This window comes from Sorex araneus, chromosome 2 (genome assembly GCF_027595985.1).
Source record: "Sorex araneus isolate mSorAra2 chromosome 2, mSorAra2.pri, whole genome shotgun sequence".
Lineage (NCBI taxonomy): Eukaryota > Metazoa > Chordata > Mammalia > Eulipotyphla > Soricidae > Sorex > Sorex araneus.
In genome coordinates, this window is record NC_073303.1 from 89,617,110 (window position 1) to 89,639,874 (window position 22,765).

The 22,765-nt window shown below is 37.9% G+C and overlaps 1 protein-coding gene across 2 annotated transcripts in view; it reads left to right on the plus strand.

Moving 5' to 3' along the window:
* FAM135B (family with sequence similarity 135 member B) overlaps positions 1-22,765 on the plus strand; it is a 354,762-nt gene that overhangs the window by 271,173 nt on the left and 60,824 nt on the right. The gene's annotated exons all lie outside the window — the stretch shown is intronic.

Here is a 22,765-nt window from a genome sequence, read left to right on the forward strand (position 1 = left end):
GCCAGGGGCAGTTTGTGGGTGTCCTTGCCAAACTACTGGAAAATGGGGGATCTTGGTGAAGGAAGCCCAATCCCAATCCGAGCAGGCTTGTAGATCTCAGCTCCGGGTCCCGCACACCTGGGTTCCTCTGCCGGTTCCTTCATGCGTGAGGAGAGGGGCCTTGTTTTATAGTCTCTGGATCTTGGCCATTCTTGTGATTACATGGTGTGGGGGGAAGTTTGTGGGTGTGAAGGAACTGGCAGAAGAAGCCAGGTGTGTGTGATCTGGGACTGAGATCTCCCTCCCCACCCGAGCAGAGCCCTGGCAGCTGAAGACCTCCAGAACCCAGCCACAGCCATGTTCAAGGCCCCTCTCCATATGTTTGGACGAGCATCATGCATGAAGGAACTGGCAGAGGAACCCAGATGTGTGGGACCTGGGGCTGAGATCTACAAGCCTGCTCGGATTTGGACTGGGCCTCCTCCATTCAGGCCTGCCATTTTCCAGTAGCTTGGCAGCCACACCCACAAACTGCCCCTGGCACCATGTAATCCCATCAACAGCCAAGATCCAGAGACTAAAACAACGCTTCCAGAAGTGCACGGCTGCACTGGAGGCTGCGTGACCTCTTATAGCCTAGTTCTCTCTCTCATAGAATCTGGCAAGGTACCGAGAGCATCCTGCCCGCACGACAGAGCCTGGCAAACTCTCTGTGGCATATTCAATATGCCTAATACAGTAACAATGATGGGTCTCATTCCCCTTACCCTGAAAGAGCCTCCAATGTGGCACCGCTGGGAAGTAAAGAGGGGTTGCTAAAATCTCAGGGCTAGGATGAATGTAGACATTACTGGAGCCCTCTCAGGCAAATCAATGATCAATGAGATGATAATGATACAGTGATACAGTAAATTAAATGGATTACTAGCTGAGGGGCAAAGAAAGCAACACACTCTGGATGGGATCTCACCCTTAAGCGGATCTCCTAGTAATCTGGAGTAATCTCCTTAGATGAGATTTTATCCTTAAATTAATCTCCTGGAGGAGTGGTCTTACCCCTCTGTGTTGATTTGTTAATGTTTAACCCACTTTTGTATCACCACCCTATGTGATTGCTATATAAACAAAGACTGTAAGAGCAGAAGGGTCAGAGTCAGAAGTTAGTGCAAGTGGGGCTCCGGCATGGCTATGATTTTATAAATCATTAGGAAATGATGGCTGGAGGAATCAATCAGGATGGGAGATGCATGCAGAAAGTAGATAATGGACCAAACATGATGAGCTCTCAGTGTATGTGTTGCATGCCATAATGCCCAAAAGTAGAGAGAGAGTATGGGGAATATTCTCTTCCATGGAGTCAGGGAGAGGGTGGGAAAGGCAGGGTATACTGGGAATATTGGTGGTGGGGAATATGCACTGGTGGAGGGATGGGTATTTGACCATTATATGATTGTAACCCAAACATGAAAGCTTGTAACTATCTCACGGTGATTCAATAAAATTTATATATATATTCAGTAAAATTAATATATAATATATATTGTATATTATATATATATTAAATATAAGAAATAATGAAAATCTCTTAGCATGGGAATCATAACATAAATCTTTTCAATATAACTGCAAAGCAATGCTTTCAGAACAAAATATGATTGAGTTTCAGGATTAAATTGTATAATATTACCTCTCAATAGCCTGCAAAGTTTATTTCCACTGCCTTTGGTGTCTGGTTGTATTTTCCTCAGGATTGTATCCTTGTGACCAAATGATGTTGTAGTACAAAGTGTCCAGCAATCATCTAAAAATAAGATCAATCTTGTTTATTTTCTCGAAGAACCAGCTCTTGGTTTCATTGATCTTCTGGTGGGGAATAGTCATGGACCATACTTGGCTGTGCTTAGAAATACTTCTGGTCCTGGCAGTGCTTGGTAGACCATGGAGCATGCCAGCATCAAACTCAGTTTGCCCCGTGAAGGCAAGCATGTTACCTGCTGTACTACAGCTCTGACCCCTCATTTACCTTCACACACAATTAGATCAGCTAGATGTATTCTGGATTTGTTAGACTCTATCCTGGATATTTTTAATATGCTCGTTCACAACTCCCTGAATAGATCCACATCACAGAGTTGAGAAAATAATGTCAACAAATTTTCTGGTGTCTGGCAGCTGGGATAGAATACCAGGTCCTACTGTGTCTAGCATAGCCTGCTTTGTACTTTGAATCACATTTCAAATGCTCATCTGCTTTTATCCACTCAGTTAGTATGGGGCCAAGTTCACTACATTCAGTGCCTCGCACCCAGTCATCAGCAGCAGGAAACTAATAATTTTTTCTGTAACTCTTAGTCAGCAATTCTGTCCTGTGGGAATTATTCCCAGACCCACTCCTGCCCTCTCTCACCTTGTACTAGTGACTGCCTCCCAGGGTTATGCAGATTAGCGGAAATAATCGTATAAAAGCCTTGGATTTTAGAGTCTGGTATAAAAGTCTTCAATAAAATCCACTGATGGAATTAGTTTTCTTTTAGTTTATCCACATAATTAAACTGAATGTTATCCAAGTAATTCCTTAGACCCTCACTTAAGCATGGTTATATTTAATATTTAAGCATGAGATGAGTAAAGTAATAATGAATAAGTATTCCTCATATTTATTACCATATGGTTTTTAATTTAAAGAGGAAATTATTTAAGAAGTAATTTAATTGAGGTAAAAATTATGAATAGCTTCCAGTGCTAAAATTCTGCTGGAATATATAAGATGGCTATTACGCATATTGAGTTCACTGAGATAGGGTATATCTGAGGAAAATAACTGAAGATTATTAACCTTATTCAGGAAAATATGGGACTCAGATTCATCACTTGCTTTGAACTAGTATATCTTTTAAAGCTAGACTTTTAAGGTTATTCAGTCTGTTTTGTTTTTAGAGAAAATATCTTTTTCGTGCAGAATTATATTTCATTCTACCATGTTTTATAGACGACCTCTTTTCATCATCCTTGCGATATAGACAAGCAAAATAAAGCCTAGAGATATAAACATGAGATAGAAGCTAACATTTCAAAAGATAAGTTATTTGATATAAAATTCTAGTGAGGCACAAGAGGGACAGTTCTATACTTGAACACAGACTAAAAGCATTTTCAGAATGAAGGTCTCTAATATGAGTCAAACTAAATAATGATTGATGGAAAAGGAAAGAGAAGAGGTGAAGAAAGCATCTTCATAGGAAAAGGGCAAGATGAGAGAGTTCAGTGTATTTGGAGCTCCAGGCTTTCATCATGCATATATGAAAGGTGTCTGGGAAGGTCACCAGTTGCTGATTATTAGGAACTTTATAAGCCAGTTAAGCCTTATAAACCACATATGCATACAAAAGTCAAGCATGAAAGTGTCATGTTATTAAGCATTGCCTTTTTTACTTTAATGTAAAAAATTGACTTAACTTGAGTGAGCCTAGGGCCAAGAGAAAGGCTACTGCTATGGTCCAAGGAAGAACCAAGTAGTTGTCTTGACAAATGGGAGGTGAGATAAACAGAGGAGTAATATAAATTGGTGCTAGATTTTCAAATAAAGTGGGACTGAGAACTTAAGTGCATGTGGTAGTTTTCTTCCAAGAGTTTGTCTATAAAAAATGTTTTAATAAGGGGAATTTGACAAACATGATTTACACTAAAATGTGAGTGGCTTAAGTGTTTAACTTGGGGCTAATTTAACCATTTGCCTTTCAAAAATGAACATATAAATCAAAGCAGGAAATGTATAGTGTTCTATTTTCTCTGACCGATATATCCTTCTCTGATATCCATTACTCTTTGAATGCAAAAAATTTCTCCTACTTATCCTTCCAAATCTAGTTCAGGGGCTGGAGCGATAGCACAGTGCATAGAGCGTTTGCCTTGCACGCGGCCAACCTGGGTTCGATTCCCAGCATCCCATATGGTACCCTGAGCACCGTCAGGAGTAATTCTTTTTTTTTTTTTTTTTTTGCTTTTTGGGTCACACCCAGCGATGCTCAGGGGTTACTCCTGGCTTTGCACTCAGGAATTACTCCTGGTGGTGCTTGGACCATATGGGATGCCGGGGATCGAACCTGGGTCGGCCGCGTGCAAGGCAAACGCCCTACCCGCTGTGCTATCGCTCCGGCCCCCGTCAGGAGTAATTCTTGAGTGCATAAGCCAAGAGGCCAGGAGTAACCCCTGTCATCGCATGCAGGGTGTGACCCAAAAAGCATATATATATATATATATATATATATATATGTATATATATATATATATTTCAGCCATCACCTCTTCTGTGAAGCCTTCTTTGACCACCTCGAGTACTCTGTCACTATTTTATCTGTCCTACATTTGTACTTGGGACATGCTTCATGATCTTATATGAATATAATGATTATTTAATGGGTCTCTTTGTTCCCCTTGAAAGCCTTCCATGAGGCATATTCATTTATTTCAATGTTCACAATTAAAGCAATTCAAGGACATTTTTGCTTCCTTTTCCAGGGTGAACCACTGTTGCCCTTTTGAAAAAATAAAGGACACATTTTGCCAGATACCAAAGTTTAACAAGGCAAGGGCTTAGGAACCCTGGAGCAAATTTATAGACTTCTTTGTCAGTTAACTAAATTTGCTCTCTCTGTAGATGCCAGACATGTCAAATACAAATTTGTGTTAGGAAAATTAATTGGTAAAAATAAATAGAACTTGGGCTGGAGTGATAGCACAGCGGGTAGGGCATTTGTCTTGCACACCGCCGACCTAGGTTCGATTCCTAGCATCCCATATGGACCCCTGAGTACCACCAGGAGTGATTCCTGAGTGCCTGAGCCAGGAGTGACCCCTGTGCATTGCCGGGTGTGACCTAAGGAAAAAGAAAAGAGATAGAACTCTCATATATCATATGGGGAGAAAGAGAGAGACAGAGATGACAGAGACAGAGACAGACAGACAGAGACAGAGACAGAGAGACAGAGACAAGAGACAAAGGCAGAGACAGAGACAGAGATTGTTTTTCTGGGTTGGTCCAGGCTCTCTTCCTCCACACAGTATCATCATGTTGGATTATTTACTTCCACATTTGGACTTAGCACTCACTATTTCAAGAATCAGCAATGTGGTAATATTGCCAAAATAATGGATGTAACGGGGAGAAAATTCTTACATTTTGGATCCTAAGAACAACTCTATTGAGGTCTTGCAATATTTGCTTATTTAATAAGTATTAATTGTAAATTGCATCACTATCTTGCCTTGTATTTGTATCATGCTACTTACCTGGAATATGAGTGGGTCCACCATGTGTTTCAAGCTTATATGAGGGGAGATAATGGAATCTTGGAAGTGGTTTCTTAAATGATTTGACCAACGTGTTGAAAGTATCACTCTTTGTTCAGCAAAAAATATCTCTCTACGTAGACAGATGTCTCTTGGGAAACAGAACACAACTGCGTCGAGGAAAAGGTTGGAAAATAGTTTAACAGTTTGTGTCTGCTACTCATGGTTGTGATTTGTATGTTCTATGAGAAATCAGCAAGCTCAGACAAGAAATTGATGTCTTCCACACAGACATTAAATTAAACAGACACAGACTGAAGGAATTCAGAAACTAGCTGAGTTGGAGAACCAATTTTATTCTGAAAACAAACATTACAATTATTAAAAATGGGGAGCTGGAATGATAGTATGGTCATCAGGGCAATTTCCTTGCATGGAGCTCACCCGCATTCCATCTGGTGCTCTGAGCACTGCTAATTGTGATCCCTCAGTACAGAGTCAAGAATAAGCCCTGAGCAATGCTGGCTGTGCCCCCAACCTCCCACCTCAAAATCCAATAAAACCTTTGTCTTAAAAACTACTAAAATCATATTTAAAACCTAGTAAAATCTCAGCTAAGTAAAGTGATACTAGAGACAAACAGACCTATGTCCCTCCAAAAATTCTTTTATATCAACAGAGGATGTATCAGATATGCTTCCATTTAGTTGCTATAGAGTCCTGGAGAAAGTGACGCTCAGCCTCAGATCTGTGTGGCGAGGAGCTTGGGCCTGGAACTGATCGGAACCTCCAGAGTCACTCCAGTGGGGCTCAGGTTTTAGTTATATCAACATATAGCTATATTTTAAGGATCATATTTTGCTGATTAGTCCAAAAAAGTCTTTGCTCAGGGATTATATCAACTTTGAGCCTCCAAGACGATATAGAGAGTGGTAGGCTTTAGTTGACGCCTGTTCCCTCAAGAAATTCTGTTTCCTACAATTCCTTTCAACCTCCCAGAAGGTGGAACCAGAGGATTAGGTTAAGACCCAAAGGGATTGAAGAAGTTTCATCTGATATCAAATCAAGATGCTTTTCTGACCCTAGAAAAAATTCTTTACTTTGTCTATCCAGATGAATTTTAGAATTGTTAAAGGCATAGTCTATGAGTTTCCCATTTCCTTATTAGAAATAGAAGTGCTTATACAATTGTCTCTCCCACTTCTACCACTCTATATTGAGAAGTATGGAGAACTTATATATTTAATTTTTAGATGGTTGGAATAAGAGTTACATCCACATCTAATGTCAATTCCACTTCCTGTTACTTGGAGGACCAAGACTCTGAGGGGGCCACACATCTTTCATATGGGAAAAGAATTAAAATGAAATTATAATCAACCTCTACATAATTCAGAAGTGTTTGTGCTTTTATGTACTTTATTGTTAATTTGTGGTTCTGAACAGAACATGATGTTAGCTCCATGGACTGTTTTCATGGTTAATATATTTAGTGACCGGTACATGATACATATGGACTAAGTAGTAGCACTCATCCTACTTCTCTTATTATTTTATTATTTTTAGCATTGCTGCTTTTAGAAGGAATAGAAATGGAGTGATTACCTGTGTAAACACACACACAAAAGGAGCACACCGGGCACAGGGCAGCGGCACTCTATCTCTCTCACCGCCCGTGTTCGGTAGTCTCAAGCCATTTCCCCCACCCCGGGGAGGTTGATGGCGATGATGAGGCAGGTGACGGAAGGAATGAGGACCAGGCTGGTTGGTCTCAGTTGCAGTTTATTCCATTCCCATCTCCATTCTCCTCTGATTCTCCTCCTGCCTCTTTCTCCCCCATCCTACTTCATTCTCCTTCTACTCTGGATCTGGATCCCGATTGGCTTCTCCAGATCTCGCACTGGCCCCCAGCCCACTCTTACAGCCTAGCTAAATTCCCCAGCATGAGGGGTTGGGGCTTACACATAGGTGTGGTCACAATCAATAAAGTTCTTTCCCTCAGGGATGCTGCTTCTAGGACAGATTCTCTTTCAGCAGGACACCCGCCCAAGAGCAGAATCCCATGGGTGTGTTTCTCATCTCCTTGTCCAACTCCATATAAGCATTCATAATATCAATAATTTTGTACGGACACAGCAAGAGATGCATTAAGCTTATAGAATTGCTCTCCTGGGGTCATCTCAATCTCAGACTACAGTGCTCAGGCCAGATTAGTCTTTCCTATACCTAGCAGGGTCCTAGTCTTGTCATTACTTTTGTATCATGACAGCATTTGTCCATGATCAAGCTCTTAACTTATAGTTAAGCATTAAGCACTTGGGCCAGGCCCATCTCAATGCTATTGTAGCACATAAGTCATCACTTGCCCTGGGTCCGTCCCATCCCTCATCGGGACCCTGCTTTTGGAGGTGCTAGGAAGTAAGGGCAGCTGAGGCTTAAGTTGATAAAGCAGATGTCCAGGAATGAATAATATTCAAAGCCAATTAAATCCCATGTTACAAAAACATATTAATAACTGTCTTTCTTTGTCGATACAAAAAGGACATTGCTTTAAACTATTCAAGAGACACAAGGAGAGGAGAAAGGCAATATTAACTTACAAGTTCAGTGTCCTAGACATGTCTGACCTCACAAATTAACAGAGTCTGATTAGGGGGAAAGCTGATTAACTGGTTGGGGAAGAGAGTATAGAGAAGTGGTTACAGATAGACAAAGGAATGGGAGTGACTCGGGAGCACTTTGATGGGTGTGACCCGATAAACCTAAGCTCCTTGTGGCAAGGGGAACAGGACATACCAATGTTGTCTTAAAATGTTTAGAGATTATTTCCAGATAAACCTAAACTCTCTATGGGAAGGGAGAAAGGACAAACCAATGATATCCTACTATTACCTTTTTTGCTGATATGTGCGGAACTTTGGTAAACTCAGAACTTCATTCACATGAATTCAGTTTTATTTTCTACCAAAAGTTCATCTCACACATATTTGGAACTATTATGGGATCACATATTCTATAACACACTATTTACCAATGAAAGTATATTAGTTATATGAACTATGGAGTAGTGACAGTCAAACATGTTCTCCAATAAAATCTTGAAGATGTTTGCATGAATTTTGGTGATAGAAATGGGAGTTTCTCCGATTTAATAATGAACTCCTCTTCTCATCATTATTTCATAGCCACATTCTACCTCTTATATATTCCCCATTAGTACAAAGATTCTGAGGAATATTTTTTAAACAATGCTCAATATTATGCATTGGCATGAGAAAATATATATCATTGTTGTATAAAAGAATGAATGAGGGAGTGTATGTCACTTCCTGAGGAAAGACTCCCTCTTTATAGATGATAGTATTGTTATTACAAAATTATTTCTTTCTTAATCTTCACTAAGATATCTTCAATGATGACTTTTCTTGTCCATATGGGAATATCTGGACCTATATAGACAATTATAGCAACGAAGCTTACATTTCTACCTAGTAATAATTTATATAGATAAATATTTTGGGAAATATTTTCTCGAATTGACTTAATTTGCCTTTTTTTTTGCTTTTTGGGTCACACCCAGCGATGCTCAGGGGTTACTCCTGGTTCTGCACTCAGGAATTACTCCTGGAAGTGCTTGGGGGACCATATGGGATGCCGGGGATCGAACCCGGGTCAGCCGCGTGCAAGGCAAACGCCTACCCGCTGTGCTATCGCTCCGGCCCCTAATTTGCCATTTTTAAGACACTTCATATTGATGACAATCTTTATAATCTTAGTGATATTGATGAAGTACTTAAGTAGGTAGCATCATTTAACAGCCAATATACCGATGCAATCTCCATCAATATATCAATGATCCACTTCAGAACACTAAGGCACATGGAAGGCTGGATTTACTTGCCCAGGTTCATACAACTGGAAATTCAGAAACTGGTAGATGCCTTATCCAAGTGTCTGTATAAGCTCTGTAACCTATCAAGTATGTGATCTTATACAAAAATTTCTCCCTTATAAAAATATTACAATTGGAAAGTTTTTTAAGTGTGATTTTTTGTTCTGTGAACATACTCACTGAAGTATCCAAAATCAATGGATGCTGTGAGAAGATCAGAATAAGTGGAGTTGATTCTTACTCTCTATAATCTATTACATCATTATTATTTCTGCTATTATAAAAATAACAAAAATGTTCAAGTGTCTTCTTGTTCACAAACATGAAAGGGGAAAGAGATTTTTAGGTTTTGTTTATTTTCACCTGATCATTCAGGACTCAGAGTGAATGTTATTCTCTAAGGATGTGTTTACCTGACAGTTCAGACTAGACACAAACCCGTGTTGCTCTCTTTTCCCCTTCTTGGATGGATGAAGCATCCATCTTACTGGAATTCACTACCATATTGAGGACTCCATGTGAAGAGTCTATGTGCCTTTTTGCACTTGCTCATGTAAGTTTTATCTGTGTAAGCACAAGACACAATACTTATGCATTTATTGAAGGTAAATATAAAATCACTGCCACTGTATCACTGTCATCCCATTGCTCATCGATTTACTTCAGCGGGCTTCAGTAACGTCTCTATTCCTGCCAGCCCTGAGATTTTTAGCAGCTCTCCTTACTCGTCTTTCCCAACGATTGGAGGCTCTTTCAGGGTCAGGGGAATGAGACCTATCGACCTATCGTTACTGTTTTTGGCATATCGAATATACCATGGGTAGCTTGTCAGGCTCTGTCTGTGCGGGCAGGATATTCTCAGTATCTTGGCTGGCTCTCCAAGAGGTATGTCTGAACTCCATCAAATATGGTGTGGTAATTATACAAAATGTGTAGGAAGTGTCACGCTGTTGGGAAGCGGAAGCTCAGTATGGAAAACTGCCTGGAGTGTGGTGAAGACTGGGTAGTGGAGGTCGGCTACTGGGGCTGGGTCCCTGGGGGCAGGGAGGGTTCTCGCCTGCCCCCCTCTGGGGCACCCCGAGTGAAAACAGCCTGGCACAGAGTCCCAAATATAAAATAGTCTGGATTTATAAGGCATATTCTATTCTATTCTATCACCCCATCATTACAAATCATGTTTAGGGGTAAGCAGTTTAGTCAATTATATTTTTAGTACCCCGTTTCTAAAGTTGATATACAATGAAATACTATTGGAATCATGTCCTCAGAATCCCCCAGGGAGAGAATGATTTCTTTGGACCCAACTGGTATATTGTCTGTTGACCATATCTTTCACTTTACCATAGCCTGCTCCGTGTTCTACTTTGGAAAGGGATACATTTCTCTCCTTTTGCCATCATCTTTCCTACCAGAAGCTTTCTTAGAGAAGAACAGAGAATGCTGTTCCACATCAATTCCATTCTTCTTAACTAAACTTTCCAAGAAACTATTGGGAAATATTCCCCTGGCTATCAGAATATCTGTTAGAGACTTCTCCATCATAACGTCCTTTCACTCTTATTCATTCCATAATCATAGTATCCCTGTGATGCTATCCCAAATCTGGGTTGGCTTCATGCAAGGCAAGTGCCTACCCCTGTACTATTTCTATGGTCTCAGGAAATACTCTATGATTTGTGCATTTCTCGTAGAAGGAGTTCCCAAGGCTTGCAGACCAACCGTCAGTTGACTTTCAGACATAGTGCATCTGATAAACTTAGGTGCTGGATTTAAGATGACAAACCCTGTGTTGTATGTGAAGCATAACTGCTAACTTTGCAGTTTAAGGCAGAAAACTCATGGAAATATAAGCAATGTTGTTCCATAGATAATGTTCAGATCAAACTTTAATCATTTAATTAATAATATGATATTAGCTAAAATCTCTCTAATCCTTATTTCTAGCCCCTAATCAAAGTCCTTATAGACATTATCTGGTTTATTTTCTGTTTGAATGAATGGATAAAAAATTTAAAATAATTCACTTAGATAAGAAAAATGCCATAAAGAGATGAGTAAATAGGCCAAGATATGGTATATTACTGATTATAATGTTAGGATTTTTGACCCAAGCAGTTGGATTCAAAACATTTATCCTACTCACTCAATATATTGAGTTAGATAGAATCACCTTCATTGGACCCCTGTTTTTTTTCCTCTGTTAGTTTTTCTAAATTAAACAAAAATGCATTAATCTAGAATATATTTAGATGAAGGCAATGCAACTCCACATTTCAAATTATGGTTAAATAAAAAAAAATAGTTGCAAAGGAAAATTTTATAAAAATGTCTTTTAAAACTTCTGTATAAATCAATTTAGAAATGCTATATTAGTAGTATTCATAATTATAAATTAATATGTATGGATGCATCATACACATGTCTTTCAGATATAAAGGTCAAAATTTAAATTATTCTAAATTATACTCTACATATATCACAATAACATAAATATAAGATATATAAACTTACTCCTGGCTTTGCACTCTGTAGTCACTCCTGGTGGGCTTAGTGTATCATATGTGATGTCAGTGATAAAATCTGGTTAGCGATGTGTAAGGCATTTGCCTTACCCACTGCACTATTGCTTCAGTCCCAGGAAATACTCAAAAAGTTAAGTAAATCATCAAACTTTTTCTAACTGTATGCCTTATACATACACATTGGTGACTTATTCTTCCAACGCACAAATATCTTGTTTATATGCCATTCCTACTCCCTCTTTAATGACAAATCACATGTCTTTCATTCTTTATCCAGACAGTGAACATCTTTCAAGATTGCCACTTATTCAGATTCTTTTCTTTCTGCTACATCTTATATAAGGCTAATTTGAGAAGATGGGCCTTTATAATCATGACAAAGCAAAGAAGTCTTCAGCCTGCCTTTTTTTTTTTTCTTTTTGGGTCACTCCCGGCAATGCACAGGTGTTATTCCTGGCTCTGCACTCAGGAATTACTCCTGGCGATGCTCAGGGGACCAAATGAGATGCTGGGAATTGAACCTGGGTCGGCCACGTGCAAGGCAAATGCCCTACCCGCTGTGCTATTGCTCCAACCCCATTCAGCCTGCCTTATCTTCTAAATCCAAGTTTATTTGAACCTTATCCCAACACTTGTACTATACTAGAATTGTTTAACTTTGATTGTTTGCTTATCCTCCACTTTATTTTCTTACTCCTTTAAAAACTGATTACTTTTAGGAGCCAGAGTGATAGTATAGTGGAAAGGGCACTTGTTCTGCATGCAGCCAGCCCACTTTCAATCCCCAGAATCTCATATTGTCCTTTGAGCACCACCTGAAGTAATTCTGAGCACAGACCCAGGAGTAAACCTTGAACCCAGTGGATGTGGTCTAAAACCATAAATAAATGAAATATTTCACTTATAAGTAATAAATGGCTTTATTTCTTATGTGATTTTTCTTGATTGGCTCAAGAATAACAAAGAAACCTTCTTTGTGCTGCATTTTCATTACTGTTTTTATTCTTCATAGAACTTATTAATCTATATTAGAAATTCAAAAAAGAAAGTTGAATAATGAAATCATGTACTTTTAAAATTTCCTATTCTCACTCTTCTTAGTGCTCAGCCAATAAAGAACACCCAATAAATGATCCTTTAATTAACAACACTTTAGTAAGTGTCCTGTGTAAAATATCAAGCTTTTTGTGCATGTCTATTCTACTGAATTATAAAAGTATGGCTACTCTTTACATTAATAACCATAATTACAATTAAATAAAACTTTCCTTGAAAAAAGTTTTAATTGCTTTTGTATAAAAGTATTATTAAGGGTAGCTTTTGAGTTGAGAGAAATGACAGAATCACTGTCAAGTGTGAAAAAATTAATTACTGGGATTGAGGAACAGCATGAGTCTATCACAGGATCATGTGTGACATGAATTTGATCAGAGCAAAGCATGGAGTATATATGAGCATATATACCAGCAGGTTGTCAAGAGAAACTGTCTTTAAGGTCAGAGAATATTGATATTGGGTAAATTAAAGTCAGTCACAGAGAAACCACATACCAGCTTTTAGTTTCTATAATAGCAGGGTATCCAAAAGGAAACAATGAGTCCACATGACTCTGATTCATGTGAAGAATAAATGTACAAAAGTTGAGCTGCTTGTACCCACCAGCCCTTTCTATTCTTTGCAGTCACTGAATGTGTCAATCTCTACATAAAATTCAATTCTACAGTGTTGTACAAAAAATTGGAGAATGCCCCTCCTTAGACACATCTCTATTTCAGTTTCTTTTATTTTCACTTTGCTGTCCATTCTTTGCTTGCTTCAGTAGACAAATACCAATTTTCAAGGGAGGTAACATTTTTTTAATGTGCAACAAGCTAGACTACCATCACAAAAGGCATTCTGAGAGATGAAAGCCAAAGTTTAAATTACTCAAGAACAAGTATGGCAAAAAAAAAATGAAATTAAAAGCAATGCAGAGAGGTTAACAGCCTCTCCTCTTTTTCTTTTTTTTGTATTTTTTTATTCTTATTTTTTATTTTTTTAATTTATTCTTTTATTGAATCACCATGTGGAAAGTTATAAAACTTTCAGGTTTAAGTCTCAGTTATACAATGCTTGAACACCCATCCCTTCACCAGTGCACATATTCCACCACCAAGAATCATATTATACCTCTTCCCAGCCGATAAATTTCACTTTTCTTTCACTTTACTTTGATTACATTCAATATTTCAACAAAAAACCCTCACTATTATTATTTGGAGTTTCTCCCCCTAAAGTCAGACTTGCTGAAAAGGAAGCATTTGATAATTTGTTTTCCATTGCTGAGAATGAACAGATATGAGGTCAAGCGGCCACAGTATCAGCCACACGGTTTTGGATTTCTGTATTTTAGTATTTTAGTAACTAAATCCAGAGAAATATCTGCCAGAAATTATATCATTGCAAGCTTGAACCTCTCAGCTACTTTATATTCCACATATGAGTGCAATCTTTCTATGTCTGTCTCTTTCTTTCTAACTCATTTCACTCAACATGACACTCTCCATGTTGATCCACTTATATGCAAATTTCATGACTTCATGTTTTATGACAGCTACATAGTATTCCATTGTGTAGATATACCAGAGTTTCTTTAACCTGGCATCTGTTTTTGCAGCCTCTCCTCTTTTTCTATCTGCTAAATCATAGCCATTATCAAATTAGTATTAAAATTTTGATATGACATTCTACTAACACTAAAGGAATATTGAAACATATACTTACATCAGGAGTAATTGTTATCATTTTTCACTTGGTTATATTAATGTAATGACTGTATGCTACATTCAATATCCACCAGGTACATCATAATACACTGAATTATATCAGTAATTATATTATATAGATGGTGTCTTATTCTCAGACTGATTTTTCCTCTTTGTGTTTGGGCCTCACCCTGCTGTACTCAGAGCTTACTCCTGGATCTGTGCTCAGAGACTACTCTTAGCAGGTTCAGAGGGCAATATGGATGCTAGGGATAAAATCCAGGTTTAGTGTGTGCAAAAAAAATCACCTTCCCCATTGTACTATCTCTTCATTCCACCAAAAAATTGCTTTGAATAGATAAATTTAAGTGTTTTACATGTTGGTTGATGTCTTTCAGTGTTGCATTTCTTACCTATGATCTCAGAATTTACAATTTGTGAAGCCAGTATTGGAATACAGGTATACTGTTGTACACTGTACGACTTCTCATGTTTTGTTATACCCCACAAAATAAGAATGGTAATTATATATATGTACATATATATATATATATATATATATTTGATTTTGGGGTCACACCTGGTGATGTTCAGTGGTTACTCCTGGCTCTGCACTCAGGAATTACTCCTGGCAGTGCTCGGGGACCATATGGGATGCTGGGAATCATCAAACCCGGGTTGACCACATGCAAGGCAAACGCCCTACCTGCTGTGCTATCACTCCAGCCCCAAGAATGGTAATTTTAGAAGCACACATTTCTCTCATTGAATTTAAGAGTATTTTTTATTTAAATTAAAGTCTTCCATCAAATTAAACTATAGAAATGAAGATATTCATCAGAAAGGTGTTTAGAGTTCTATGATGATTTGAATCTAAATTGCTTGTTCATTTTGAGTTGTGTAATGATATTCTCAATTAGATTAAATATTAAGAATCCAATTTGCCAGCTGCTTACAAAATTGTTGAACATTGCATACAGTTTAGGGAATTGCCTTTAATGAAGAACAAATGGAATTAAAATACTAGAAAGTTAAAGTGCGAAAGCTATACATGTTTTACTATGGTCAGCATTTAAAATTATAGAATATTAAGGGTTTTTGAGACTAATGTATTGAATCTAGTCTGTTAATTAAAGAAGACACTATATAGAGAGCGGCCAGGAATTAATTCAAAGGGCTGGAGTCCTTACCTTGCATGTTCAAGACTCTTCTTTCACACTGCAGGAAATTGTGTCCCAAACACTACCAGTTATGAGTCTAGTGACCCATGAGCACTTCTGGGGTGGCACTGAAGATTTTCAGCACTGCTGGGACCTAGTATTACTGCAATTCTAAATCCCAGTACTGAACCATCATATTGCCAGAATTAGTTTTGTTGGGAGCAGTCCTGAACTCTGTTGTGGATGCCCCTCCCAACCCAGTCCCAGCTCTGTGTAAAAAAAAAAATACTGCCTACAGACTCCTCAAGAGATAGGCGTGAAATGGTCATTCATGTCAGCTGAAGATTCTGTTACAGTAATGACAATAATATCTCTGTTTGGAGGCATATATTTGTTTGGAAGATGAGGAAATGGGATTCTCCCTACAACACTTGATTTTTCCTGTGTCAGGATTTCTTTGAACTAGAAAAAATTAAACCAATCTTTATAGTTGAAATTTACAATATGGTTTACAGAAACATCTCTCCATTTGCTAATGCCCCAGACCTGCTTTCTTTTATAATATAGAACTTGGTAATCTCTCTTTGAATATTTGCAAACTAGCTTGCATGTCTTCTTTCTATATCCCCATATGTGTCTTTTGTTTGTCTAATGCTCATCCTATGATATATAGTCTTCTAAGTGCCTAACAGCCCTTCTTGTTGCTCCTATACTTTGATGTAATTTCCATTATTTTTAAAATTTTTGTATGAGAAGATAAATAACCACAGATTCATGTTTAGTAGTCTGTTTTGTAGAAAGTTTTGTGTTTAACAAAATGTCAGCAAACAGTAGTCAAAATGCATACCAGCATTATGAAGAAGTCATAATCTAGCCTCAATTAAGAAAAGTTTCAATGCATTGTAAACACATTTTTACTTATTTTTCTTTTTGTTTATTTTTAGGGATCACACCTGGTGGTGACATATTCAAATACAACAAGTAGTAAGCCTGGTATGATAAGTAACCAGGTTTACTATTGGTTCTGATTGATAAATCACTCCGGATGGTACTCAGGAGACCATATGTTGGTATGCTAAAATGATGCCCAGAGGCAAATTGTGGACATGACAGCCAATCTTCTGGGTGGATGGGAACCCGGGGAAGGACAACCCAGGTCCTCTGCCACCATGTGACCTGGAGATTTAGTCCTAGAACCCGCATACCTGAGCCTTGATTGTGGAAGCTCTTGGTCACCAAAATTCCATCTGGAGTAGGCAGGGAGACTGCAGTTGCTCCATCTGGGGTGCCCTGGTGGTGATATTGGCTCAGTATGGGGCCAAGAAAGATCTCTGGCACTGTTATGTCTTACGGGACTTGCCTCTCTGTCTCTGGGACAGGGCTGTTGGTGCGTTAAGATCCACATTACAAAATTTTCAGCAGATTATATCATGGTGAGATATATCTTAAAGACTGTGGAGTCAGGCTCGGAGTATGGCAGTGATTTTAGATTGTGGAAGCAAGTGGCTGCCGGTGACTCTGCTTGGGCGGGCACAGGCCAACCCGCTCCCTCCAACTTACTTTGGTCTGTTCAGCCATACATGGGTCCAAGCTTAACAGTGGCTTTTGATCTCTTTCGAGCTTTATTTAGGGGTCTTTGAAGCAAGGTGGTAGTAGAGCTTACAGGGTAGCACTGGAATTGGTTCATGAGGGTGACTGCCAGTGCTTCCTTGTGTATTGAGAAATGGGGGTAGGTAGCCCATCCCATGAGCTTGTATAGCTAAGCCAAAAGTGATTTGTGGGTGTAGCTCCCACATACCTAACTTTTGGCCATTTAATTTCTTGGTAAACTTGGTCCCAAGTTGTTGGGGTCTAGCCAAAGACACAGCGGCAATTTTGGGGTATCAGGAAGCCTGAAAACACCATCAGGATGCTGATGCACTTGCCCCACAGGTACAGGTTGAACTGTTGGTGGCACCATACCCCCATACACCAGACTTTGAACTCTATTCAGTTTTAATATAACTGAACTCCCTAATGTGACAATGTAATGTAGTAGATTCCCATTGCTTCATTAATATCAGTACGGATTGATCTGTTTTATGTAGAGGCTAAGAGAGCCAATACCCATTAATCATCTACTATAGAGAGGCAGGAATTTGCAGTGAATTGAAATGTGCTGTCTAATATTAGGCACATCTCATTCAAGTTATACCCATGTCCATATTTATACATTTTGATAAGAGTTACTACTGGCCACCACTTTTATCTAGAAATAATTGTGAGTGCTGTGAGAGTTGTACACATCAGGCTGATTATACAGAGCTACATGAAAACATTTATGCTCTCTGTCAGAGCACAGAATATGTCTGCCATTGAAAATACTGGTCTACTATCCAGGTTCTTTGTGAGCTTTGATAGAAAGTCTACCAGAAGTTCCACAGGTAGAGGCATGACAAATTCTTACCAGAGATTTCAGCACTTGTAGTAGAATTCTCATTAGAGATGCTGACTTGAGGTCTGCCCTAGAGTCAGTCGAGAAAATTTTATGCATTTTATAGTTGCAATAGCATCAACTGTTACATATTTATACATATTTATATTTACAAAAGCAAACATATTTATAAAAGCATCAACTGTTACATATTTTTTGAATCACTGTGAGAACAGTTACAAAGCTTTCAGGTTTAAGTCTTGGTCATACAATGATCAAACACCCATCCCTTCACCAGTGCACATGTTCCACCACCAAGTAGCCCAATGTACACCCCATCCCACCCCTTCCCCTGCCACTGTGGCAGATAATTTCCACTTTAATCTCTCTCTACTTTGTCTACTTTGGTTGCATTCAATTTTTCGACAGAAGATGCACCATTATTATTTGGAATTTTCCCCCAACAATTGAACCTGCCAAAAAATCATCATTAGACAATTTGTTTTCTATTGCTGATAATAAAGAGCATATTATTTTGGATTTCTGGTATTTAAGTAAGTAAATCTGGAGGGATTTCTGCGAAAAACTGCTAGGTTCCAAGATTGGTTTGTGTGCCTCTGGGATCATGGCCATTCAAGAGCAGGTAGAGCCATTTGTAGGCAGCAGGTTGGGGTCTTGTCAGGACAGGGAGAGGGGCTGGTTACATCCCACATCCGGAGACGCCCCGCACATCTCATCACTGCAAGCTCATACCTCTGTCCAATATGCTCTGAAAGATGGTTGTCACCATGCTGCCGCCCAGGGGGAAAGGCAGAAGGAACAATGCCCTTTCCCACCTCAGGTGGCATGTGGACATACTTTAATTCATAATCCAGGAGCATTTCTGCCAAAAGTCTCTGGGTTCCAAGATTGGTTTGTGTGCCTCTGGGATTATGGCCATTCAGGAGCCAGTGGAACCATTCGTGCTCAACTGTTACATATTTAAAACACCATAATGAACCTCTCCCGCTTCCAAAATAGAGTTTTATAGTGGTCCCAATGCCCCACAGCTTGGAACTCACAGCTCACTTATTCTGCAAATTTCCCTGAGTTTGTGATCTTGGGATGACCTCTTGGGGTGGGATAATAATCTCCTGACCTTTGAACATTGCATAATTAATCCAGTATATCTGCTGGCCAGACTTTCTTATTCTGGCTATTTTTTTCACTAGCCCTATTTTAATATCTTTCCCTAGTTGGAAATACTTTAATTCTGGTGAATTCTCAACTACTTAATGTGAGATAACAAGTAATTCTGTGCATCTTGGAATTCTAACCTGTGTCTTAGTAATTCTGGTATATGGTCTATTTACTTGTAAATTATGTTAGTTTTGTAAATATGCATCATATTTACTTGTAAATTATGTTAGTTTTGTAAATATGCATCATGACTTCAAGTTGCATGAATGTTTGTAAAACTAAATGTGATTACTAGTTGGGGATATCTCCCACATGTACTTCTAATCTCCCATTGGCAGACACATTGGCATATAGACATATTTCTTGTTTGCCTCTGGGAGTTGATTGTTGACAAAGTATTTTCACTTTATGTAACTTGACTCCTATCTATCTACATCATCATCTGATTCATTTACCCATATCTTATTTACCTTATAACCATACCACTTATTATATTAACCTCTACTTGATTATTTTATTGATTCTGTGTTTTCCTTTATAACTGTTATAGAGATTGTTATTACCTTTATTTCTTCTCTCTCTACTCATTATTCAAGTTTCAACTGCAGTGGACATCCCTTACACACCTTTCCAGTGGCTGTTTGTGCTTCATCACACTCTAACCTATTAATGTTTCCCTGGTGTGCTTTCTGTATTATACTGCAACCATGTATTGATGTCATTGGATGTCATAGTACTTGAATGCTTTTTCCAAATAAGCATAGTGTACATTAATAGTTATAGCTCAGATATTCACTATAGTGACAGGCACACAGGAACTGTTAATTACATAAAACAATTAGCACCATCATTGTTTAACGGAATTTTACTTACCCCATTGAATTTCTGGAGAAATTATAAAGTACTGAATGGGACTTTATATCATATTGTTTATAACAGAAAAATATATGTCTTAAGGTAAATTGGATGAACAAAAATAATGCACTCATTTATCAAAATGCATCATTGTCACTAAAATAATTTAGAAGATGGTCATGAGTCATTTAAAATCAAAATATATAGTTATGTAACTTATAGTGCTTATCTCCTACAGGGTTCTAAGTAAGTCAGAGTATCTTAAAATGTAGGAATGGAATGCTTTTCAAAAGAAAATTCCATTAAATTAATTAGTGGGAATTTGTACATATGTTTTCTACCAAAAAGAATCATAAGAATAATGGACAATTACAATTTCTGCTGTTTTAAGCACTGTGGTTTACAATATTGTTTAATGATATAGTTATATATCTACAACATTGAGGCTTATGGCTCACAAAACATGGCTCTTCTTTATTTTTTATTCTCAATGATGGATGTTGTGGCTCTTTTTCAAAGAGCTCAAGCAGGTTAGTAGTACACTATAGATTTGACCCCATTTCTACTTGTCATTTATGTGATTATAAGTTGACTGTTATTTTATAGATCTCTGTTTTACTTACAGAGGTAAAATCTATATTGAAACTATTTTTGAAACAAGTTTATAAAATATGGCTATCTAAACATTTTCCTAATTAGATATAAGGGAAACAATATAGGGATTCAGGAATAAATGGATGAAAAAATATTTTGTGGTGTTTGTTAGTCATAACATTTGTATCCATCATGTAAATTACCATAAGAAAATATCTTGAAGTGGGACCTTCAACTACCCTGTCCCTTTAGATATTCAAAATATTGATTGAAATGTTCTAGTCTATTCTAACTTTATGCAGTATTGAATAACTCACATAATTTTCTCCCAACACATCATGTAATATAGTATTTCTGATCAATATTATGCAGTTGAGCAGCATTAATATCATGATGTTATTATTAGTGATCAATTATACTATAGGATGTGAAGGGGAATGATTCACAATATAGTTTCTTCCCACCTTCATATTGAACTAATTAGATGAGAATCAAATAGTGAAGCAGTTCGGAGTTAGGGCATAAAATCATTTATTTTATGAATTTAGACTCCCAAAGGTTGAACTGTACAGTGAACTATTCACTTACTCAACTATTCACTTACCTGAGCAATGCAGGATAAATGTAGACCTCCTTTGTAAAGCACTAACTTCTGAGAACTGTGGGGAGGGTGATATATATTTCTTTTTTAAAAATTTTATTGTATTACCATGAGATAGTTAGAATCTTTCATGTTTGGGTTACAATCACACAATGATCAAACACCCATTCCTCTACCAGTGCATATTCCCCACCACCAATATCTCTGGATTACCTCCCTTTCCCACCCTCCCCCTGCCTCCATGGCAGACAATATGGCTTGCAGCACAGACACTGATAGGTCATTATGTTTGGTCCATTCTCTACTTTCTGCACACATCTCCCATCCCAATTGGTTCCTCCAGGCATCATTTTCTTAGTGATCCCTTCTTTATTCCATTTGCCTTCTCCCCTCCGCTCATGAAGTCGTCTTCCAGCTATGTGGCAATCCTCCTGTCCTTGGGTGTCAGCCTCATGTTGTTATTCTATACTCCACAAATGAGTGCAGTCTGTCCCTCTCTTTCTGACTCATTTACATTGGGCTTGATCCCAAGAAAGAATGATAGTTAAGAGTCCATTCTCTTATCCAAAGCTGTTTCCTTAATATATCTATTATTAAGGGATGTGTCTGCTTCATAGTCATCTTCAGGTGTTGAGAAGTGGTATTTTAACCTGACATTCACCTTCCTAAAACTTTCATTCTTTTTTATCTAGCTTCACTTATTATGTCCTTAAGCAAAAAAGTCATTACTTCCCCTCCATATCTTGTATTTCTAGATAAGGCAGTTCCAGCATTTTGCATGAATATTCTATCATGTCTATTAATTTAGTCAACAACATTAGTGAATTGCCCACTTTGTAATAGTAACTGGATTTAAAAGTGAATTATATTATAGTCTTGATCTCTAGGAGCAAAGTTGTGGGTGACTGGAAACGTAGAGAAAAAGATTCATAAAACTTAAAAAGTTTTAGTCACATGTAAGTATTATGAACCTCATATTCACTTTTATGTCCATTCTCTCTCTCTTTCTCTCTCTATATATAATAGATGTAGATCACTCTCTCTATATAGATAGATATAGATCTCTATATATTGAATATATAGATATATATATAGCAAGAATATATATATATTTAGATCTCTCTCTATAAATATATATATATAGAGAGAGAGAAGAAGGCAAAGACGAAGAAAGAGAGTCATAAGCAATATAATTTAGGCCTCAAACTGTTAGCTACATCCTCTATTTACAACAACCCTGCCCTCTCATTGGTCGAATGCTAATAGTGCTCACCCATTTTATCTCCCGCTCAAATAAGCTCTGCGGGGTATCAGTAAGGCCAAAATAATGAAATTTATTTGAGTCGTTAATTTGAAATTGTTGTTCTGTAGGTTAACTTGTTTTGACAAGAAGTTCTTGTAGTTCAACTCAATAGCTAATCACCCCTTGATATCTTAGGATGTAGCATTTTGAAACTGCTAAAATAACAATGATTTGCTGCTAAAAATAAAATGAAAATCCACAAAGTTAAAATTCCTTGATCACAGTTCACAGCTA